Source organism: Chlorocebus sabaeus, chromosome 3, assembly GCF_047675955.1.
Source record: "Chlorocebus sabaeus isolate Y175 chromosome 3, mChlSab1.0.hap1, whole genome shotgun sequence".
Taxonomy (NCBI): Eukaryota; Metazoa; Chordata; class Mammalia; order Primates; family Cercopithecidae; genus Chlorocebus; species Chlorocebus sabaeus.
Window position 1 is genome coordinate 75693740 of NC_132906.1, and position 24887 is coordinate 75718626.

General features: G+C 35.9%; 1 protein-coding gene across 2 annotated transcripts in view; it reads left to right on the forward strand.

Moving 5' to 3' along the window:
• Positions 1-24887, forward strand: part of GPC6 (glypican 6) — a 1182333-nt gene that overhangs the window by 370411 nt on the left and 787035 nt on the right. The window lies entirely within an intron of this gene.

Below are 24887 nucleotides of genomic sequence, written 5' to 3' on the forward strand. Positions count from 1 at the left end.
TAAGCTTAGTACCCATCAGTTATTTTAGTACCTGATCCTCTTCCTCCTCCCACTCTTTATTCTATGAAAGGCACCAGTGTGTGTTGTTCCCCTCTATGTGTCCATATGTCTTCATCATTTAGCTCCCACTTATAAGTGAGATATACCATTTTATATGTTTTGATGTATATCATATTATAGTATAACTTATTTTTATACTTAACATCTTTAAAAGTATTGTGACTGATTTTTCCCACTTACTCATTCAAGATACTAATCATTTAAAACCCACCTACACTGTGTCTCTATGCTTATGCAGCCTATAAGATCAGAGACCTAGGAGAATAGGTTATGCTCTCCTGGGCTAAAAGAGGGAAAGATCCATGTTTCAGTTATTTCAGGTTGCTATAACAAAATGCCAGAATTTGGGTAGTATATAAATACCAGAGTTTATTTTTTGTGGTTCTAGAAGCTGGCAAGTCCAAGATCAAGGCACTAGCAGATTCAGTGTCTGCTTAGTATCCACACTCTGGTTCCTGGAATGACACTGTCTCCCTATAGCCTCCCAAGTTGAAAGGGGCAAACTAGATCCCTTATGCTTATTTTAGAAGTGCATTTATTCTCTTCATGAAGGCTCCAACCTCATGGCCAAAATACACCACCTCCAAATACTGTCACATTGGTGATTAGTTTTCAATGTATGAATTTGGGGCTAGGGAACACAAACATTCAGACCATAGCAACCAATAGGACCTTGTTTTTTAATCAAGCAAGGAGTGGTGAATTAATAATATTCCATAGTTTTGACATTCTTGTTCTACGTAGTTTACTAGGAGTCTCTTTAGATTTAGAACCTGCATAAGAGAAAGACAGGGAATCTTTTTAAATTTATATTATAAATATTATACCTGATAGTTAAATCTATATTTTTACATGTATATGAGGGGATTTCATTAAGATGAATAAACTAAGAAAAAACTAACAAAAAGATTTAAAATATTAAAGCATTATGTGAATTACAATTTTTAAAAATGCTTATGTACCCAATCCTACATGGTGAATTGAACAAGTACTTGAAATATTTAGAGATGGTTGATTAAGATGCAAGTTTTATCACTTGTTGACTATTTGACATTAATCACTTTTAATAAAGTGTAATTTCTTTTCTACTCAGAATATAATCTTTTGGAAACAATTCTAACAAATACTATTACAAACTAGGCTGTTATTTGATATACTACATAGTTTTGCATTTCAGTGAACTATAGACTAGAGGGAAGTTTGTATTGAATAACTACTTCCAGGGCTCATAAGAATTGTTTCTTTCTGCCAATGTATAAAAGAATGTATAGTCAGTGTCCTGTGTCTCATTCCATAAAATCTAATGTTCTTCTGATTATACATAAAAAGATGATGGGTGTCTGAATGAAACAATTTTTCTTTCTCAAACTGTGAACATAATATCCTATCTATTCATTATTTTGTTGTTTAATATGCTATAATTTAAAAATGTGTGATTGGCATATTGCAGAGAATATTAAGTGACATCACATATCTATGTTATTGTTATACATCAGAATTATTTTGTCTTTCAGCAGCATGCCTGTTCCAATAGATGACCCTACAATTGTTCCTCAATTTAAAAAGATGTATAAATATTTAATAGAATTAAAGACATATTAAATCTATTTTTGAATATGCACACTGACTAAATAGCATAATCTTTTGGAAACATAGAGGGTAGAGGAGCACCATCTATCATTTTCCTTTAGCCATCCTATTAATAGAGACTGCTGAAAACCACCTATATCATGTAGATATTGCATTATTCAGCTCCCTAGCAACGGTTAATGTTTGCCGAATTCTCTCTTAAATCTTCAGAGCAGACCAGGACTAGGAGATGGGATCAGAGGCCAGAGGCTTAAATGCCTTGATCCTTATTGAGAGGAGTAATGGAAGAGACCACAGAAAATGTGCCAAAGTTCAATAGAGTGTTCATGTGCTGGCAAAATTCAGATGGGCCAGAGGCATATAATGTAGGATACAGAGCAAAGAAGGAATAAGGACCAAGGAGGTGAGAGCAAGTGCTATTCAGAGAATTGGCCAGGCAGGAGGAATGAGATGAGTTAGGCGAAATATTGAGTGATTCCATAGTATCAGCTAGTGTTTGGGTTGGTATCATACAGGAGATACACTCCCTGACTATGTAAGGAGAAGGACAGTGCCAACACCATGTTGATCCTTGGCAACATAATATTGATTCTTATACTTTGAAGTAATGTATTAGATAAGTTTCTCCAGAGGAACAGAACCAACAGGATGTGAAATATATCTATATATGTGTGTATGTGTGTGCATATATAAGTGTGTGTATATATATGCATATATATGTGGGTATATATGTATATGTGTGTATATATACACACATACACAGGTACATACACATAGATGTGTGTATAAATATATATAATATATAATTCATAATAAAGAATTGGCACATATGATTATGGAGCCTAAGAAGTGCCAAGATCTGCAGTTGGCAGGCTGGAGACCCAGGAAAGCTGATGGTATGGTTCCAAAACAAAAGCTAGCAGCCTTGAGACCCAAGAAGAACTTATATTTTAGTTCAAATCTGGCCAAAAAAAACCCACACACACACAAAAACAACAGAACACTAGTGTTTCAGCTCAAGTAGGCAGTAGGAATTCTCTCTTATGGTTCTATCTAGGCCTTCCACTGGTGGATGGAGCCAACCTGTGTTAGAAAGGGCAACCTCCTATACTCAATCTGTTTCTTCAAATGTTTGTCTCATCCAGAAAATCTCTCCTAGACAAATCCAGAATAATGTTGGATCAAAGGCGTAGGCACACTATGTCCTAATCAAGTTGACACATTACATTAACCATCACAGATCATCATCATAGAGATATCAGAGCAGACCCTAGTGAATGCCACAGATAAAATCTCCTCAAGACTGCCTTTACCTGTGGTGGTGTGAAGTTACACATTAGCACTGTAAATATCATAATATGTCTCTAATAGATAGGATAGCTGAAAGAACTAAGAAGGTGAGGGAGCTGTCTGACTGGAACCTGGGCCTCCTTCCATCTACCTTTGAGAAAACAAACATTTATGAATTACAGTTGACTCTTGAACAACATGGGTTTGAACTGCAGAGGTTCACTCAAACACCAATTTTCATCCACCTCTGCCACCTGTAAGAGAGCAAGACCAACCCCCTCCTCCTGCCTCTCCTTAGCCTACTCAATGTGAAGACCTTCATGACTGTCCACTTCCACTGCATGAATAAGTAATATATTTTCTTTTTCTATAATTTGTGTAATAACATTTCTTTTCTCTAGCTTACTGTATTGTGAAAATACAGTATATAGTACATATAAGTCTAAAAAGTGTTGATTGTTCATCTTATCGGTAAGACTTCTAGTCAGCAGCAGGGTATTAATAGTTATGCTTTGGGGGAGTCAAAAGTTTTATGTTGGCCGGGTGTAGTGGCTCACTCCTGTAATCCCAGCACTTTGGGAAGGCGAGGCAGGCAGACCAGGAGGTCAGGAGATCGAGACCATCCTGGCTAACACGGTGAACCCCTGTCTCTACTAAAAATACAAACATTATCCTGGTGTGGTGGTGCACACCTGTAGTCCCAGCTACTCAGGAGACTGAGGCAGGAGAATCGCTTGAACCCAGGAGGCAGAGGTTGCAGAGAGCCGAGATCATGCCACTGCACTCCAGCCTCGTAAGAGAGCGAGACTCCATCTCAAAAAATAATAACAATAAAAATAAAAATGTTATATGTGGATTTTTTACTGTGTAGGGGATTGGCATCTCTAACCCCCACATTCAAGGGTCAATTATAAAACATAATGGTGATGTTAACATATCGAGTCCAGGCTTCTTTCTGTGCATATCATGATGTCTGTGTTATGAATACTTAGGATGTGTCCTGTTTTCAAACCATCTCCACCTTAAAAATTTTTCACTTTGTTACTCTTCTTCCTCTTTACATTCAACTAAGAGATGGGACTCAGGTGAATTAGTACAACTTTAATTTCAAGTGAATGCCTTCACATTAAGTTTCCATTAGCCTTTCACTTAATGCGTATTTTCACATACATTGTCACATTTGATCATTCAGTGAGATATGGGGTGAATTATATGAAATTGCTGATATTTGACCATTGTGGAGTCACAAAAGCAGCAATTTTATGTGGTTGAATATGGTATTATTAAACCTACTTTTGAGATGCAGAAAAGTGAGGCTTAAAGCAAATGTAACTTTAAAAAAATCATAAGCGTTTTCAGTAGCAGAGCTAAACTAAGTCTCTCGACTACAAAATTCTGTGATTTTCCCATTTTGCCACTACTGAACTGGCAGCCCGCCACCATTTGTATTTTGCTTAATACAAGTAAATGCTAATTCAAATAGGATGAAATTAATCTGACATTTTAATGATTCAAAACTATAGATGTTAATAGCTTTCTGTTATTTTGTTTTTGATATGGTTCCCAATTCTTTTTCTCATTAATGAAGAATAAACATTGGAGATTCTGAAATCACTATAATTTTTGGTCACCACTATGTCTGAGACACCTCAATTTACAACAGTTCTACTCTTCATACGCTTACTTAGAAATTTTGAAAAATCTTGAAAGCTTTAGAAATATTTGAGTGCAAAGAATGATCATGAGAACATACAAAGTTAAATGGTGATTTCCTTTTGATTGTGTTTACAGTTATTGAAATTATACCGAAAAGTTCCTTGATACCTTCCAGCAATCTTTGCTGAATATACATGCACTTTGGAAAAATGGGTCCCTGAGTTATTTACAGATATACATATTTTATTGATTTTTCAAGCTTCTTTTTGAGATATTACTTAGATACTACCAAATATTGGTAAAAAAAGGAGATGTTAGAATATTTATAAAGTTACCAAAAGTAATGTTGCTGAGGATATTTTGGCAGCTCAAGTCTGAGTATTTGCTTATAGAGATCTATTTTCTTATAAATAAAGCTGATCAGGAAAGCATGAAATTGAGAGCATTTTCAGGGCCCATTGGAATTGAAGTCACTACATTCTGCTTACTTTTTATGATCTGACTTCTGTGATTTGTCTAAAAAATGTGGAAAAGGAGTGAGTTCAAGAGGAAGCCATTACATGGTCCTGCCTGAGTTACTTGTAGGTTATAATGGCAGCTTGTAGGGTCACAGATGGCCTAAGGAGGGAGGAAGCAAGAGAGGGAAATAGCTTCCCAGCCCCATGGAGTGAAGATAAAGAATGTCTTCATAAGGTTTTATTTTTTTCACTGTTACTATTTTTTTATTTTTGATTGATAAAAATGAAAATGCCAAAATGAGGGTTAGCTTAAAGTATAAGCATAGTTAGCAAACAGTTTTTTTCCTAATCACTCCTGTCCATTTAAAAAATAATCCTCATAGGAGTATAAACAGAGGAAGGGGAAATGGAGGATGGGCTTAAGAGAAAGATAATATTTCACAAATATCTGCATAGCAAATCCAATTCATCTACCTAGTAACTCCCTCCATGTTAACCTACAGGTATCCTCCCCTCCAAAAAAAATTAAAAAGCATCTTTTAGGAAGAAACCACCTTAAAACTACCTTTAGAAGATTGAACTTCCTGGGATAGGTTGTTTGAGAGAATCACCAAAAGCCATTTTTAATGAATTTTTAAATTACGCTTTCTCATTCTTATAATAGTGTAGCAGCCACCTTCCACCTACTATGTAACTTATAACAAATCATCAAGTACTAAATTGAATAAATACTGTTATTTATCAGGTCTGGGCTAAACAGAAAGAAGAAATAAAATACAGTTACTAAGCATCAAGGATCACAGGACCTTCTACTCCAATCTAGCAGAGGAAATTTATAAGATGCTGAGTAATTAATGCTAAGTGGCATGTTGCTAATATAATTACAATTGAGGTTTTCAGAGAACAGTAAATTCACCACAGGTCAAAGCATTTGTTGAATTGTATGTGGAGAAGAAATGGGAACTGTCTTTGGATGCATTTTAAGTTACACCCTGGGAAGCTCATACTCATTTTTTAACAGGATTCTATGTTAAATTTTCTAAGAATGGGGAAATAGTCTATCCAAAAAGTCTCCAGAAAAAAGTTACAAAGGATAAGCAGAGTCTGGTTGTAAAGGGGACACTCAATCTGGGTATAAAGGTCTCTGAGTGAGTGAATTAGAGAGTGGATGAACTGAAAAATGTGCTGCTAGGCAGGTTTATATAACCTTCCTTTTTTTCTTTTATGACTTAAAAAGTATGATTTCAGCTCATGCCTGTAATCCCAGCACTTTGGAAGGCCAAGGCGGGTCGATCACGAGGTCAGGATTTCAAGCACAGCCTGGCCAACACAGTGAAACCCTGTAGCTACTAAAAATACAAAAATTTAGGTGCCTGTAATCCCAGCTACTCGGGAGGCTGAGGCAGGAGAATTGCTTGAACTGAGGAAGCAAAGGTTACAGTGAGCCGAGATCACACATGGCATTCCAGCCTGGGTGACAGTGGGAGATTCTGTCTAAAAAAAAAGCATGATTTCTACATCTGCCTATCTGACCTCACAGGAAAGCTTTGCTTCAGACTGATAGGATCTTTACTAGAAGAAAAGATGAGGGAAAAGCAGGAGCTTAAAAAAATTAAAACGTGATGGGGAGTGGTGGCTCACGTCTGTGGACCCAGCACTTTGGGAGGCTGAGACAGGCAGTTCCCTTGAGGTCAGGAGTTTGAGCCTGGCCAACATAGAGAAACCTCATCTCTACTGAAAATACAAAAATTAGCCGGGTGTGGTGGCATGCCACCTGGAATCCCAGCTACTTAGGAGACAGAGGCAGGAGAATCACTTAAATGAGGAGATGGAGGTTGCAGTGAGCCAAGATGAAGCCACTGCATTCCAGCCTGGGTGACAGAGCAAGACTCCGTCTCAAAATAATAATAATGATAATAATAAAAACATGAGCATGAAGTATATATGGACTAATTAATTCATACTTTGGAATAGATGAGCATTTAATCCATCAGTTAATGGATTCTCTTCTGTATATTCTAATAACAGGAAAAGCATTCAGTTACTAACCCTTCTTTCTTGCTGTTCCATCAGAGTCCTTATTACCTGACATAAAACCATCTCATGTTATCACCCATAGGCTAAAAAGCCTTGCAGTTCTCATTTGGCTTGAGGTTAATTCAGAGATTTATTAAACTGTTATTCATTGAGTACCTACCATGGGTGGCCGGATGCCCAGACCTCGGGGTATTCCAGTAGGTGAAATAATTGAGATGTATATGTATTTGTACACATGTATATCTGGCTTCTTCTCCTTTTGAGAAAGAAGGCTCCTCTCTCAATTAAATGTGCTATCAAAGAGCATGACCATGGCAGGAACTGCCGAATAAAGTGTATTCTAAAATTTTATCTGTATTTCAGCTCTTTGTCTTCTCGTTTCCTGCACTGCCTAAGGTCCTGTTTGCCTAATCTTTTTCTGGAAGAAATTTTTAATATAGACTCCTTGGTCCTTTTTGCTTTAAATCCTGAGATTGTAAGGTTTGGAAAAGTTAATGGCTCCTGTGTGATTCACCTGTAATGGACATTCTGTAGAATAAAATGTCTCCTTATTTAAAAATATATATATATAAACAGAAAGGGAAAGGTACGTTGTCAGTCTTTGTTCTGCCTATAGAAATCATTTCAAATCATGATTATACTCCTAGTCTATTTCACACCGATAAAATATTCTAAACTAATAGTTTCGAGCTTTCAGGCAAAACTAGATTTTTATTGCCCAGAAAAAGTCCACAATGGCTCTGGAGAACAATTTTACATTTTCACAACCAACACAAATACTGTTTTGGGTACAAATTGAGGAAACATTATGTTTTCAGGGACCCTTTTCTGAACTTTCATGAAATATTAAAATGAAGATGACTGAATTGCAGTTTGATTATCCCTCATTGCCATTTAGAATGGGAGGATAATTAGTTTGGCATTAACCTTGAATGTGAAAAGACCCTAGGAAAGCCCGGCTCCTGGGATTGCTGTTATTTTTTCAGCATCTTCTACAGCCACTTTCTGACGTCTTCCATAAGGGAAACTGAACATCTTAAATGATTACTCGTATATATAATCTTGGGGGAAGATGAGATAGAAAGAATTGTAGAGAATACATCACCTTCTCTAGTAAACTTATTTTTGAGTAGTATTAATCAATCATGAAAAACATAAAATATGGATGCAAGACCCAAATACATACATGGCATACTTCTTTCATTATTTTATTTTATTTTAAAAACACTATTTAAATGCTATAACTTAGTACTTTCTCTTTTACTGACAAGGAAAGTCACAAAGAATAATTGTTAAGTGTATACTACATGTCAAGAAATGAAAGAAAATGTACATTTTCGGTTTCTAGTAGATCTCATACTAAAATTTAGAAATACTCCTAACACCAACTAAGTCAATGCAAACATTTAACTCTTTGTTGATAATATTTTCCACTGGCATTACACGGGCCTGAGTGTCAGTATTATTTCCTTTTTCTTTTCTCTCTCTCTCTCTCTCTCTCTCTCTCTCTCCCCCCCCCCCCCCCCCTTTCTTTCTTTCTTTTTTTGTTTTTTGAGACAAGTTCTCCGTATTTTACCCAGGCTGGAGTGCGGTGGCACTATTACAGCCCACTGTAGCCTCGACCTCCTGGGCTCAAGCGATCTTCCCACCTTGGCATCCTGAGTAGCTGGGACCCCAGGCACACACCACCACACCCAGCTAATTTTTTATTTTTTGTAGAGACGTGATCTCACTATGTTGGTATGCTGGTCTCAGACTCCTAAATTCAAGCAATCTGCCCGCTTCAGCCTCCCAAAATACTGGGATTGCAGGCATGAGCAACCGCGCCCAGCCCCTGAGTCAGCATTATTTCTCGTTAGCCATATTGCATCACTAAGGCAGAAAACTTTCAGACATGCCTGTATGTATTTCAGTATTTCAATTAGTTGTTTTAAGTATTTGGTGCTTTATTTAATACATTTGGTACATACTACATATCATTCACTTTTCTAACAGCTTCCCATGTGTTAACTCATTTAACTCTTCATAATGTTTAACGAGATAGGTATTATTGTCCCACTTTGCAGGTGAGGAAACTGAGACATGGAGAAGTTAAATAAATTTTCCGAGGTCACACATCAAGGCTCCAGGGCCTGTGCTCATAAGCATCTCACTGCTCTATCTCTCAAATTGGGTACAACTAATTGTGAAGTAGGATTAAGATTTTATCCCATGAATTTCACGACTGACTTTCAAACCTAAGCATGTGTACATGCATACAGGCAAATTAAAACTTAGGTGCTGCCAACAGATGGATAGTCATTCTACAAGGGGAACACTAATATCTCTATATCTAGATATAAGAAACAGATACTTCTTTTTAATATCTTCTCAAAAGCAGATGAGGTGAGAAGAATGCAATAGACATTTATCTATGTACTCTGATTAGCACACACTTAAACCAAGGTGATAACAAAATCCTTACTTGTATTTCTTTGCAAAAAATCTGGGATAGGAAAAATGGCAGAATACAGACAAATTCTTGATTTTCAAATGGGGAAATGGGAGTACACTCTTTATAGACCAACAGATTTAGTGCCAATCCCTTCCAAGAACCTCAAATGGTTTATTAAAAACTTTGAAAGAAAAGTGACGCATGTTTTCTTTTAATGTCTTAGATTTAAGTCTCTGAGGACAGGAAATGTACTTTCTTTGCCTTTTTGAAAAGGCAAAGGGATTGAAAGGACTCAGCTGTTAAACTAAAAAATTATCAAGCAATATGAATGGCAATGGCACAATCTACATAGGCTGATTTCACATTGTTCTATATGGGACTGAACGTTCATTTATTCACTCAACAGATAGCTGTTGAGCTGCTTTCTTGCCAGGCCTTACACTTTCTGATTGCTGGGATGGGAATTCGATGAGGAAGGCCTTGCTTGCTACCAGGTATAGGGGATGTAGGAATAGGTAAATCTAGGTATAGATTTATAGTCTTTAGCCTATAGATTCTGTCATAGCCCAGAGGCAGAGGCACTTCTCCTTTATTGTCTAAATCATAACATTTGGAGATTGATCATCTTCTTAAATGCAAATATACAGTGAAGTACCATTTTTTTTTCTTGGCCAGATATTTTTTATCACTGCTATCATCACTAATATAAGCCTTATGGAAGAATCACAGTATAAGAAATAGCAATGATTGAAGTATGCTCTCTACACAATTTAAAAAAAAAGAAAACAAAAGCACTGAAAGAGTTATATACAAATGTGGAGAAGACCAAACAACTGTTTGGGAATACATATTTCAGTAAGAATTTCTCAGTGCCTAGTCAGCATCTAGCCTTAGCATAGTATCCATCTCATAATTGGTAGACATACGTATTTAGTGAAAGAGTGAGTGAATGAATAATCGTAGGTGTTTGTAACGTGACATTGTTAGAATACTGCTGCTCCTATATTTCAACTCAATGAGGTTTTGTAAATTCAAAAACTTGGATTTTGAACTCGAGCTGCTTGCATTTGAATCCTGGATTTACTACCTGCTATGCTGCATTTGTTTCATGGGCAAACAGAAAAAATTGCAATCCTAAAGGATGTATCCCTACCTTTTTTGTTGTTGTTATCTTTATGCATTTAATGTGTGTTGGGTCTTCCAATCACAAACTAGATATCAGATAGCTTACTTCATCCAGTTGGTTTCTGAACAGATTATAATGTAGTGAAAAAGATCTATTAACCTGCTTCTCTAATAATTTAGTGTCTGTTTTCCTGATACTGTATAAATGCAAATCCTACAACTGTAACTAAGTGAGAGAACTATTTAGAGTGAGAAGATAAGTAAGTTACTGGTTAGAGGTAAGTTTTAAAACAGTATCTTCCAAATAAGGCATCATTTTTCCTTATATCTTAAATGTCAACAGATGAATAGTTAGTGCATGAGGAAAACTAATTTCTCCTTTGATAGACTTTTTTTCGACTAGTAGGTCTACTGACTTCTATATCAGGATAACCGGGAGACCATTTTCAACCAATCTTCACATACTTTTCTCCATGATCAGTAAGTATTTATTCACTGAAAGAGCGAAGGCTGGCTGGGTGCCGTGGTGGCTCGCGCCTGTAATCCCGCACTTTGGGAGGCCAAGATGGGCAGATAACCTGAGATCAGGAGTTTGAGACCAGCCTGGTCAACATGGTGAAACCCTGTCTCTACAAAAATACCAAAACAAACAAAAAAATTGCCGGGCATGATGGCGGGTGCCTGTAATCCCAGCTGCTTGAGAGGTTGAGGCAGGAAAATCGCTTGAATCCAGGAAGCAGAGGTTGGAGTGAGCCGAGATCGTGCCACTGCACTCCAGCCTAGTTGACAGAGAAAGACTCTGTCTCAAAAAAAAAAAAAAAAAAAAAAAAAGAGTGAGGGCTGGTGGGGGTGAAGGGGAAAGAGTTACATTACCATATTTTTTGGTCAAGACTTTTGACAAGATATTTAACTTTCTGCTATTTCAATATTTTGATCTGTAACATATAGGGATAATCATTGGGTTAAGAGGGACAGATAGATCAACACATAGGTTGATGGAAATATAGATGTACAGATAACTTAATACAGAGCCCAACATATATAAGTACCCAGTAAATGTTACCTATTATTAGCTGTTATCATTAGATCATAGGAAGTCAGGTTCCACTTTACTTTGTACTTGTCAAGTCAAATTGAGAATAGGTCTTGTTCCAGGCAGCTTATTTTAAGGGGAATGTCAATAAAATAGAATGTAGAATGAGTGCGTGGGCAATGGACTCCATTTGAATCTACTTCCTATCACAACATGTGCTGACTTTCAATGAAACTTTACGTGGGTAGATGGAAAGAAGACACATGGGCACTAAGGATTGAAGTGGTTCAGAGTCTATCACGTGAAAGACCAAAGAAACTTGGTGTTTGATAGCTCAGGTATACAGATAAGGAGGACAATCACATGTTCACGTTTTCTGGGCAGTCATCGTTTATGTCTGTGTAATCATCAATTAGTTTTTAACTTACAAAAGTGTTCTTGTTTGGACAAGAAATTATATGGTTTGCCCACATCTAGGTTAAATTTCTTGTGGTGCAGTAGAGGCACGTTTAAGTTAACCATGGGATGGTGCACAAAGTATTTGAGGTGTCCAGTGATCAAGTCTGCCCTTTGAAGTTGTGAGTTGATGTGATGGGAAATATTCAATTTAATACAAATTGATGATTCAATGTAAGGAATGATTCATTCACTGGATAGGAAGTTCAACGAGATGTATATCATTACATCTATAATATGTAATCTAATAAAACACAAATCTTAGTTTCTTTTGTGATCTACCTGTGATTTTTCTGTAAACCAAACAGAAACAAAAACAATGAATTTGCATTCCTATTTAAGCCAACTGTCAATCCTCTCAGTGACCCATTTTACAAACAAATCAAACTCCAGCAAGACCTAAAAACATTAGAGATTTGTGCTGGTATTTTGCCATTGCTTCCATTTTTTATACTTCTTGAATGAATATATAATTTATTTTTTTTAAATAGGAAATCTAATAATTTTCTACTTCTTTTTTATTTTCTAACATTTTCAGTAGGACTTTCCACACTGTATTTATTGTACCTTTTGAGACATAATGTGTTAGAAATCCATGATATAATCTGACTTAATTATTAAGCCATATCTTCCCCTCTTATGAGTACAGACTGCTTTAAAATTTGCAACATCTGTGTCAAAGTCATACTTGGATAGGACATCTGAATACAATGTCTATTTTTATGTAACTTACCTGCAATATATTTGTTTTTTGTTCTTCAGAATTTGCTTTTGGGGGAAAAATAACTAGATGTAAAATTGCAATGAGGAAAATCAGCTGTCAGTTACTAGAAAAATATTATATTACTAAAGGTTATGTATGATAAACTTAGTGATGTCTTACAAATAACCCTGGTGTATGTGTGTATGTGTGTATATATATATAGAAGAGTGTGCTTTCATTTCATTTTCACTTTTACTGTCTTCATTTTGGTTAAAGCACAGATATGTATCACTAATGGCAATTATTCATATACCAGCTGCTTACTGAGTGCTTATGATGCTGAGGCACCGTCAGCTAAGGTCTGGGGGAAGCGCAGCGCTAAGCAATGCCAGGTCCTTGCTTGCATGCAGCTTACATTCCATGGATTGTAGAAGATTTGGAAAGGGCCTTGCCCCACATCCCTAAGCAGGTCTTCACCCAATAGGGTGAATTTTCCTTCCTTGTGTTCCTGCAGCATGGAAGCACCCCCATCATTACTGAGTATCTGTCTAACAACCAGTGGGCACATCCCCTGGGGGGAGGCATGGCAGGATGATGGTGGAGGTAAAAAGGTTTTATTTATTTATTTTGAGAGGGAGTTTCGCTCTTGCTGCCCAGGCTGGAGGGCAGTGGCATGGTGTCTGCTCACTGCAACCTCTGCCTCCCAGGTTCAACTGATTCTTTTGCCTTAGCCTCTCGAGTAGCTGGGATTACAAGTGTGCTACAACGCCCGGCTAATTTTTCTATTTTTAGTAGAGACAGGGTTTCACCATGTTGGTCAGGCTAGTCTCGAACTCCTGACCTCAGGTGTTCCACCTGCCTCGGCCTCCCAAAGTACTGGGGTTACAGGTGTGAGCCACTGTGCCTGGCTGGTAAAAAGATTTAACGCCACTTGCAGTAGGAAGATCCCTCTGTCAGCTGGATGCATTCCTTTTGGGGCCAATAATGCCTTACCCTTTGGAATAGTGTTCAGTTTTCACAGTCTTCATTGCCTCTGCCCTGTGTGGCTTCAGACTTCTTTTAAACCTCATTTCCTTTGACATTATGGGCATGTGCTCCATCTTTCTGGCCCCTGCTACATACACCGGGACTTTACCAGTTTCCCGCTATCACCTCCCTGCAACCCCTGGGGGCAGTGACACCTCCCTGCCACCCTGGCTGCCACCTGGCAGCATCCCATTTTCCTTCCAAATGCAACTCAAATTCTGCCTTCCTTATAAGGCTTATTTGGTCTCCTCGGTGATATTCTTTTCTCTCTTTGGAGCCACTCCCGTGGCACTTGGAGAATTTTTTTTTCTGGTATCACTTATGACACTGTGTATTTTATTACAGTTTTCAGTAAGCTTGACTGATTCCCAGTACTGCAGCCCTTCAGCCTCAGAAGGCAGAGTTCAAGTTGCCTTTCTTTGGTCCCACCAAAGTGTCTAGTATATTGCCTTGAAAGTACTAGGTCTTCCGGAATTTTTTTTTTTTTTTTCAGAACAAATCTTCTGAGTTAATGTTTATGAAATGTGTTTCCATTTACTATTCAATTACTGTTGTATTATTTTTCATTCCTATACTTTAATTCCCATATTTTTATGTTGGTTGTATTTCTTATTCTAAAGAGAATAAAATAACACAAGTAAATAATACATGTTTACCATTTAGTTCAAAGGAAAGGATAATTAAATGAATCAACTTTATTTTTTATGTATTTCTAACAGTTTATAAAATGTAAAATATTTTAAGCAATGTTTCCTACATTCCAGTTTTTGAAGATGGTTGCTGAAATTAGTGTTAACATTCACTTTCAATCTTTTCATGTTGACCCAAGCTATTTGAGATCCTCTCTAGCAAGCTTCTTTTGAAAAACAGAATTCAACAGAATTCCCAAACACAAGACTACTTACCTCTCCCTCTACACAACAGCCTTCAGATGGCATCTTTTAAATAAATAGTCCTAGAAAAGAATGCAAGTCCTATAGGAAAGTCTTATTCCTAACTGAGAAAGATCTGTGCAATGCACCTGCTGTCCTGCCTGGGTCAGGAAGTGGATGGAGGTGATGTGTGGAGAATTATAAAGAAGTAGAAGTAAGAAAGAGTGCAGTAAGTACATTGAAGTCAATTCTGCAAATGTCCCCAACATCTAATTCCATACGGGTCTTTGAGATTTAAACTACTTCTGCTATGTTAGCTCATCTGAGGCCAGCATTTATGAGTACCTACTGTGTCATATTTTATAATAGGCTAACTATTATATGTTTGAGTATCTATTGGTAAAGGCTGACACATAAATAGATACTGGTGCAAACTCTTAAGCAACAAACTAAAGCGTAATCCTAGATTTCTCCTATTTATTTTTATTTGTGCTCTCAACCCCACTTCCATCCAATCAGTCCTCAAGTCCTTATGACCTCTCAGCTCCAGGCCTTTTCCCTAATCTCTTTGCCACCTACATTCTGTCTTCATCTCTAACCTGAGTTTGTTGTTGTTGTTGAGATAAAGTTTTGTTCTGTCGCACAGGCTGGAGTGCAATCAATGTCACAGTCTTGGCTCACTGCAACCTCCGCCTCCCAGGCTAAAGCAATTCTCCTGCCTCAGTCTCCCGAGTAGCTGGGATTTTAGGTGTGCACCCCACACGCAGCTTTTTTATTTTTATTTTCATTTTTTATTTTTAGTAGGGACGGGGTTTTACCATGTTGGCCAGACTGGTCTTGACTTCCTGACCTCAAGTGATCCCCCGGCCTTGGCCTCCCACAGTGCTGGGATTACAGGTGTGAGCCACCACACCCAGCTGCTAACCTGAGTTTCTGTAGCAACTTCCTAACTGATTTGCTTGGCAATATGTTGAAAACCCTCCCCACTGTTTTTAGTTTTGCTGCCTGATTGATCTTCTAAAAATTCCTATGTAACTGTGTCCCCACCCTGCTTAAATTCTTTAGTGTCTTCTCTTCCCCAGCCTCACCAGATGGAAGTTTATGCTTATTTTCTGGAAGTTTATGCTTATTTTCTTATTTCACTTTGCTGTCATGGATCTCATTTCTTCTTTCTGCCTCATCCTCTACTGTTCACCCCTCTTCTTAGAACCGTTCCTCCCTTGGCTATTGGAACACCTCAAGCTAGTTGTGTCAGTTCATTTTGTACCCACTCAGAAGACTGTCTTATGATACAGTAACCAACAATAATCTTGGAGTCTGGTTTTCCTTTTTGATTCTGATAGTGTAGTAGATTCTATTCAGTACCTCCCTGCCTTTTTCTAATTACCTGTGCTCCCCTGAAGCATTTCTCTCCCGCAGCTGTCTCCTGTGACCCTATCGTATGGCTACTGAATGAGGACATGGATGAAAGAAACCATTTACATTTTGAGCACTTGCTGGTTGAGCCACCAATTTCATGAGATCCAATATCTTCCCTGTGGTGTGATCCCTTTGGATATTTCTTTACACTCTGTTATTGTAGATTTTATGGAAGAAACTTTGTAAGTTTCAGTTTTAACTAGATGGAGGGGAGGACAGTAGTGATTCAAAGAAGCTAGAAGTTGTGTTAAAAGAAACTGACTTTCTCAACATCAGAGTTTGGTTCTGATCAGTGATATTTCTAGCATTTTTTGCCACCAACTTAGAGAAAAAGATACATTTTACATCGCAATCCAGAGTGTGTGCGTAGGTGTGTTTATGTGTAGTCATGAATTCATTTATTCAAGGAACATTCACTAAGCACTTACTATGATTCTTACTGTGATACTATAAGTGCTTATGTTCCAGTCAGGGGAGATAAACAATAAACAAGGGAAGTGTATCAGGAGATGATAAGTGATCTTAAGATAAATCATAATGGGGAGGACATACATATCTATACACACAGATATGCATGTGCATATATACATATATACACATATGCATATATTATATACCTATATGTTTGTATATATATGTATATTTATATGATTATATAATATACATATTCATTATACTTTTATATACATATGTACCTACTTACATAAGTAATTGAAAAGAGCTTCATAAAATAATACTTACCTTGGCTATGGATAATGCACTGTGATTTTTTTTTTCTTCTGTTTTCTATTTCATTTAAAAAATGCTGATTGCAACTGACTGGATTGATTTTATGACATGCCAGTTCAGTGAGACTTATGATCAGGAAAACACTCGTTTCGTAAGTATAAAATGTGTCACCACAGTCAGCAATACCTTTATAACTGGGCAAATAGAGATATCAGAAATTTATGATGATTCCCATATAATCCACACTACATAGCTATTGCACAAAAGTCCATAGTTTATCAAACATCTCATTTTGAGTCAGACTAACTTGATTTTGTAATCTTCATCATGCTTTCACTCTTTTAAAAGAGTCTAAAATCTCACCATTTGCAAACGAAGTGAACACTTTTATTAGTACAATTATGTAAGAAATTACTCACTCGAGTGCTATATAAACTTTGGAAATCTTTCCATAAGGTAAAATTCTGGCTCAACTTTTGAAATCAAGGCAATGGTACAATTTAGACAAGGATATTGACTTCTTATTGGAGATTGTGACATGTGACACACTTTGACAACTGAATTATATCTCCATTGTAGCATATTAAGATTAGGTTAAATCTAATTAACTATAATACCTATCATCGAAAAATTTCACAGAGTACATATCACCTAAAGATTAATAAAAGAAGTATATATATTTCTTCATATTTTCCATATTGTAGTACAGATGTATTTTATTTTTAAAAGCACTCAGTACAGAGCCATACATTATGTTAGCATTATAGGGGAAATTTTTTAATGTTTTTAAAATTCTAAAGCTTTGTTTATTACCAAAATGTAGTCTCATCCCAGTTTTGATAAACATGGCTAGATCGATATTGATATTAAAGTGAAAGCCACAGTCTCACGTATACACCATGGAATACTACGTAGCCATAAAAAAGGATGAGTTCATGTCCTTTGTAGGGACATGGATGAAGCTGGAAACCATCATTCTCAGCAAACTATCGCAGGGACAAAAAACCAAACACTGTATATTCTCACTCATAGGTGGGAATTGAACAATGAGAACACTTGGACACAGGAAGGGGAACATCACACACTGGGGCCTGTCATGGGGTGGGGGGAGTGGGGGGGATAGCATTAGGAGATATACCTAATGTAAATGACGAGTTAATGGGTGCAGCACTCCAACATGGCACATGTATATATGTGTAACAAACCTGCACGTTGTGCACATATACTCTAGAACTCAAAGTATAATAAAAAAAAAAGCAAAAAACAAAGTCACTCCTGAACCCCTCCAAAAAAAAAAAAATGAAAGCCACAGTCTAATCAATAAAGGCATTCATCAGTTGTGCAGAACAAAGTAGTACTTTTGCTTTAAGAGACTTTTTGTTGTTGTTTATCTCCTTTAGTGGATATTTTCAGATAATACATAACTTTGCTTTTATGTTTATTCTAAGAATAATAAATAAGTCATCATGCCACATATGTGGGTGCTTTTAATTTTAATAATAAAGTAATTATGCAAAGCTAACTATGTCAACATTAATTTCTGATATGATTGTTTAGATCTATTCTTTATGAGGTTACATAGGGCAAATGTAATTATTGATAGACCAGATAGCTAATAAAATTAAACTCATAGTCATTGTCTTTAAAGGTGACACATCATTGCCAGAGTAGCTACAAACCATAATATTCCAAATTTAACATAATATCCAAAACTGCTTAGTAAGGGTACTAAATAACTGACTTTGTTATGTTTCCCACCATGTTTATTTTAATTACGTGCAAAATATATAACACCTCTCAAAAAATAAATGACGATGGTTTAAGGCATAAAGTGAGTTGTGTTGCTATAATTTCCTTATTATGGAATAAAATAGGTTATAAAATACTTCATGTGGCATTTGTGCAGTTTTGGTTAGAATTCCACTGTAATAAAAACTTACTGGAAATCAGAGGTTAAAATAGAGGGTTACAAATATTCAAGTCTCTCTTCTCCAAATAGGGAGTTAATTAGAAAGTGTAAAACTACAATGAATATATAGTTAATGAAGAAAGATGGAAAGGAAAAATAATTTCAGATGGAAGTCTATTCAATTTTAAGATGATAATCAGGAAATTAAAAAATATTTTTCCATCATTCTCTTACATACTTAGCAAAGGTATTCGTATGTGTGTAAATTGTTGAACTTGGTTGTTTATACGTTTAACAGCTTATTTTTAGATGGTATTATCTGAGGTAAAGACAAGATAAATGAGGGAAACTACTCCTAGATACCATGGTCTATACAGACCTTTAAATGACTGTTATGCTGGAATTCATTGCCAATGTTTTGTCTTCTAAGTGTAACCTAACAGGAAGAGAAGAACCTTGTTCACTTTAACTCTCACTTGCTATGTGATGTATGTGTTCTTGTAATGGCTTTCAGATTAGCTGCCAGTGATATGTAGAAAGAGTGGGCAAGAACAGCGGTGTACCAGAATTAAGGCTCAAAGTTGCATGGGCCCCTCTCTTTACTATCTCTTCCTTTACAACCAGTGTCACCACTCTCTGGCTCAACCTGCATATTTGAGAACTTCAAACATTGCATAAAGAAACGAGTAAAACAGCAACAACCATAATCAGATTTTGCATTAAATTCTTAGTTTATACCTGAAACTAGGGTAAATGATTGCTGTGGATTATTAGGACTAAAGGTGGTAGGGAGTCCTGGCTCTCAGTATTGGATATATATGACTGAGAGTCAGCAAAGTCTGAATAGTGAAAATATTTCTCTCACACAGTGACATTCATTTTAAGACTCTTTATATGAGTTTAGTCACATTAACCATCTCTTTCAGTCATTCTCTATGACAGACAAGCAAACACACACACACACACACACAAACACAAACACACACACACTCAGAAGGGTGGAGGTTCCATTGATGTCACTTTTGTTTGTCCAGTCCTTGGTCAATGAATCTCTAGAAAGGCCACAGTCTTTTCATGTTCATGGCTTCGTCATTGCTCTCCATTGAGTCCACTGGATGAACTTGCTTCTTGCTCCATCTCAGAGTCCATAAGAATATGTCTTTGCAGAGGACATTTAGGGGAGGGAATGTGTTAACAATTCATTCCAGGCTTCACATCACAACTAAGGTGTTTTCAAGTCCCACGCCCCTGGATCTCACTTCACAGAGGGCCAGTCCTCCCTAAAATGTGAGGTTTGCTCCTTAGTCTGTAGTAGGATGCAGAAATGATGTTTCTTTTCATTGTGGCCCATAAAATGTAGAAATTGCCTGGATTCCAGTCAATTTAGAACAATTGGTAGGCAATTGACTAGGTCACACATCAATCTGATTTGGCAGTTACTGTGGCCAAAAACCTCAAATGCTGTAAAGCTGTCAGTATCACTATACATTTATGTTCAAGGAGTAATAGACTTTATTTTCTCCTCAAATATGTTTTGATTAGACAGCAAATTATCGGAAACCACGTCAGAAGCTCAGTATTCTCTACTACCATGTTAAAATAAATGTTTTTTTTCTAGATATAGTGAATCACTGTGTATTACTCCTCAAAAAATATTTTAAAACTAAATGACAATATGCTAGGCCATAAAATGTAGTATTATACTGTCAGAGAAGACTTTCTGTTATATCTGTACACATTTTGATGTATGTATCCCAAAATAATTCAGGTAAAGTTAATATGGTCGATGTCATTGAATGGTTAAGTACATGGGTTTACAGATGTCTATGTACACACTCCTCTACCATATGGAAGGGCAAATTACTTAACTTCTATGTATCTCTGTTTTCTCATCTGCAAATCAGGTATAGTGATAGTAACTAGCTCCTTAGATGGTAGTGATGATTAGGTGAAGTGAAAAACAATGATTGGCACATAGTAAGCATGAGCTCAATCAATGTGAGTTGTGGTTTTTGTTAATATGAAATAGCTATAGCCAAAATCACCAAATCATAACTAAAACACTATAGTATTATCAATCCCCCTATATTTTTTCAAATTATATAATTGTTTGATATTTATCGTTTATTTATTTACTCGAAAGGGTGCTGTAGAAGATCTCTTAGTAAAATACTGAAAAGTCAAGAAAAATACACTCATTCAAGCATAACATGTTTTGCCCATATTCCTAGAAAGTTAAAATATTTAACAAAGACAGAATATGTTCCTAAATGGAGTGAGCAAGCTTGTCCTATTTATTTTATTTTTTATCTTGCTCATTGCTTTTTTTTCCCTCTGAATATACTTGGGTTGATGATCTGCTTTCTATTTATATCATTACTGCATTACTTACTATGTGCAATTTAATGTATTATCCATCATGATATCATGGGTATGAATAAAGTCCAGATTCCTCGCACATTTCCAGTTGCAGACTCCAGGTGAAACAGAACAAAGATTCAGATGTTTAATAATGTACAATTTTTGTTTTCTTAAAATTTTTTCTCAAAAGTTTACTGTCTAAGAAATCAATGTAGACCAATAAAAGTTTCCTATGGTGGAATCTGGTTGGTATATTTCCTAAAATTTAACCCTTTCCAGGTTTACTTTCAAAACTACTAAGAATCAATTTATTTACAAATAACAATTATATAATTGTCAGAGTTTTAAAATTAACATAACTTTGTCCAAAGTCTGCATCTCTTCCTGTTATGAAATAACTTGATCCTATTAAGAAATTCTGAATTGGAACATCTGTTTGTTTTTATGTTTATCCCTTTTGTTGAGAGGATTCATGCCATGATTTTTTATTACATATTTAATAGATATTCAGTGGAAAAGGTAACTAATGCCAGGCAGTTGATGTATCAAGCACATCTACCGTGCCTTTTCCTCCTTTGTCCTCCCTATTCGGTTGTTAATGGGCTATTTGGGCAGCAGCAGCAGAAGTGCTCTCCATAGATCACACATCAACATAGTTACCCTGGAAAAGAAAACACCTCAACTATTTATTCACATGGCATTTTCCTTGTAATTTCTGGAACCAAGAACCTCAATCCAGCCATTTACAGAATCTGTTGTATGACCTGTAAATGTTACTGGGGTGTTGTGAGTACAGACTTGGCCTTACTTCCATGGTGTCCCCTCGCTTTCTCTCTAAGCTTTTTCATTTATCAATCCCAATCTCCAAACTCAGATACTAAAAATTCTAAAACTCTCTGAAAATACTTTATATGACTGTTGCAATGACTACATGAGCTAACATAGATAATGTGTAGCGCTTGGCACATACTTCTCACTCAGTAGTAACTAAACAAAACAAGAATTACAAATTGGGAAGCAGTGAGATCCTGATTTCTGCATGTGTATACCTAGGTATTTGAAGAAGTATTCTCTCAATGTAAATATGTACTTGTATGTATGTAAGATACATATGTGTTTTAAGTGCTCTTCTTTACCTAAACAATTTATCTCTTTAGTCTATCCTACTTTCACTGTTTGGGGAAATAGATAAGAATTTGTATTAAAATCCCTCTCAGAAAGGCTATTCTATTCTCATTTTCTTTTTAAAGAACAAACACAGCTAACTAGCACATTCAAAATAAAAAATTGAATTGTTATGTAATTCAGAATATAAATAGAAAGACTATAATGAAATTTTGGGGAAGAGAGGATGTACGAATATTTTATTGGAAATTTATTGGAGATGAGAAATTATAAAATTCACAGTCTTTACCATTCAAAGGGAAGTTGTTTATCTCTTACAATATGTGCGATTAGATCATTGATACCAGCTTGTTTTTTCAACAGAAACGATCACTTTAAAACCTTGCATTAAGGGTAAAACACATCTTGTAGAAATATCAACTTTGTTCATTGTTTAAGGTTCCAATTAGACAATTAAATACTTTCTCTGGAGTTGCAAGAGTCAAAGAAACAGGTTACACAGAGGGTAAGAAAAAGTACTTCCTGTTAATAACACAATCTTAGAAGATCCCTTACAATGTAACTAAAAAATGGTCAAGCAAGAACCATGCTAAATAATATATCAGTCATTTGTTGAAATAACAAGTGTTCCCTTAAAATACCATTTTATGAATACTCAGAGATTAAAGAAACACAAACAATTCCCACAACCAATCTCAGAACACATTTATGAGGTATGGAGAGCTAGTTATGAACTTTCAACACTATTGCCTTACTCCTTTTTTTTTGAATTGTAAGTAATGATTAACTTTACTAAAATGCCTATGATATCCTCTAGTGTGTGATCACTTAACCAAAAGGAAATAACACATCATTGTCGGGTTTCATACTTTACAGTTTGTTTTTTCCCCCAAGATGGATTGAATGCTTTAACTTCCTTTAAACTACATTACCTTTAAAAACATTGTAATAATCTTATGTTCAGAATTAGAACTGTTTAAAGGGCATGCCAGAATTAAAGTTATACTTGGGCCACACTAGAAGAGCACAGAGGTTACTGGAGTAATATTGAGGATGGTGATAGGAAGACGAAGAGGAGAAAAAAAATCCTTTCGAAGATCTTAGTGATACATTTTCCCGACTGCTAATGATTTGCCAAATAATTGCTATTCAGTTGTTATTTGAAGGAAATTTATAATTAGAAGGAAGATTAGATATCTAGCCCAGGAGTTTTCCAGTTCCTTTAGTTGTGTAAAGCTAGAATTAACTCTTTAAATTCTGTAAGGGAGCCTTTGTCTGCCTCATTCATCACTCCATTTCTGGCTGCTAGAAAAGCTCTTAGTACAATGAGTACTCAACAAATACGTGTTGAAAGCAATGAAGAGAGAGACATAACTTAAATAGATAAAGCAACATTTTTCTGATCAGAGCAGGATGAGCAGATCCATCCGCATGGTAGGCTCAGAAACTTTCTGAGGATGTTAAGAAGTCCCCTCGAGCAAGACTCTGTCTCAAAAAAAAAAAAAAAAAAAAAAAAAAAAAAAAAAAAGCCCCCTCGGACACACATGCATGAACCTCTGTGCTCTGCAATTTGAAAATCACTGGGTTTAGTTCTCTCATTTTATGTGTAAGAAAATAAAGCTCAGGTCTTCTGGAATCCCAAGTTTCAATATATATTTTTGCAGCTAGGTACTATGTATTTATGAGAGTTGGAAAATAACATTCTATGATAATCTTATGGGCCATTTATGTTTTCAGAGAAATTATTTCAGGAAGACAAATCATAAGAGAATACTCTGTAACCCATTTGCTCTAAATCTAAATGATTATAACAGATGCCTTGATAATTTATATTTCTAACAAAAATATATAATATTCTTTCCAAAGTCATGTTTCTTATTCCTTACATATACTAAAAACAAATCATGATTACTGTAATTAAATGTGGGAAATAGCTTGCTGCCCATCCATTATTAAAAGGAGATTTGTATTTCCTATAAAAGTTTTAATCTGGCTCTGGTTCTCTAGGGGAAAAATAATATAGAGAATATACTTGGACATACATACAGGGCTGTACAAAATGTAAAAGCAAACGTTTACCTCTCCTCCCTGTACTGGAAAGCTGGCTGATGTTTGTAAATTACCTATTTTGATTGATTTACTTCCATAGTCACCAAATTTTCTTCACTAATATTTATTAAGCATGGAATCAAATATTTTATATATAAGTATCTATATATTTATGTATGTATGTGTTTGTGTGTATAAACAAAAATATATACATGTGCAAGTATATTATATATATAATATACATATATATGTATATATCCTAGTAAAAGAAAATGATAAGTTAGCAAATTGATCATTAAAAATAATATAAGTCAGGAGCTGTACACCAACTTCTGCCCTAGTAAGAATTTTTCAATGAAATCACTGAGCCTCACATACTCATCTCAATCAGAATCACCTCCATGTTTTTACAGGGCTTAGGAAAGTGTAGCAAAAGTGCTTTGATAAAATGTGTAATTAGGGAGTCAAAGATCAAGGCTTTAAAGAGAGGGCTTAGCAAAACAGATGTCCAAGGAGCCTTAGTAAGCTCAATGTCTCTAATTACACTTTGGATGG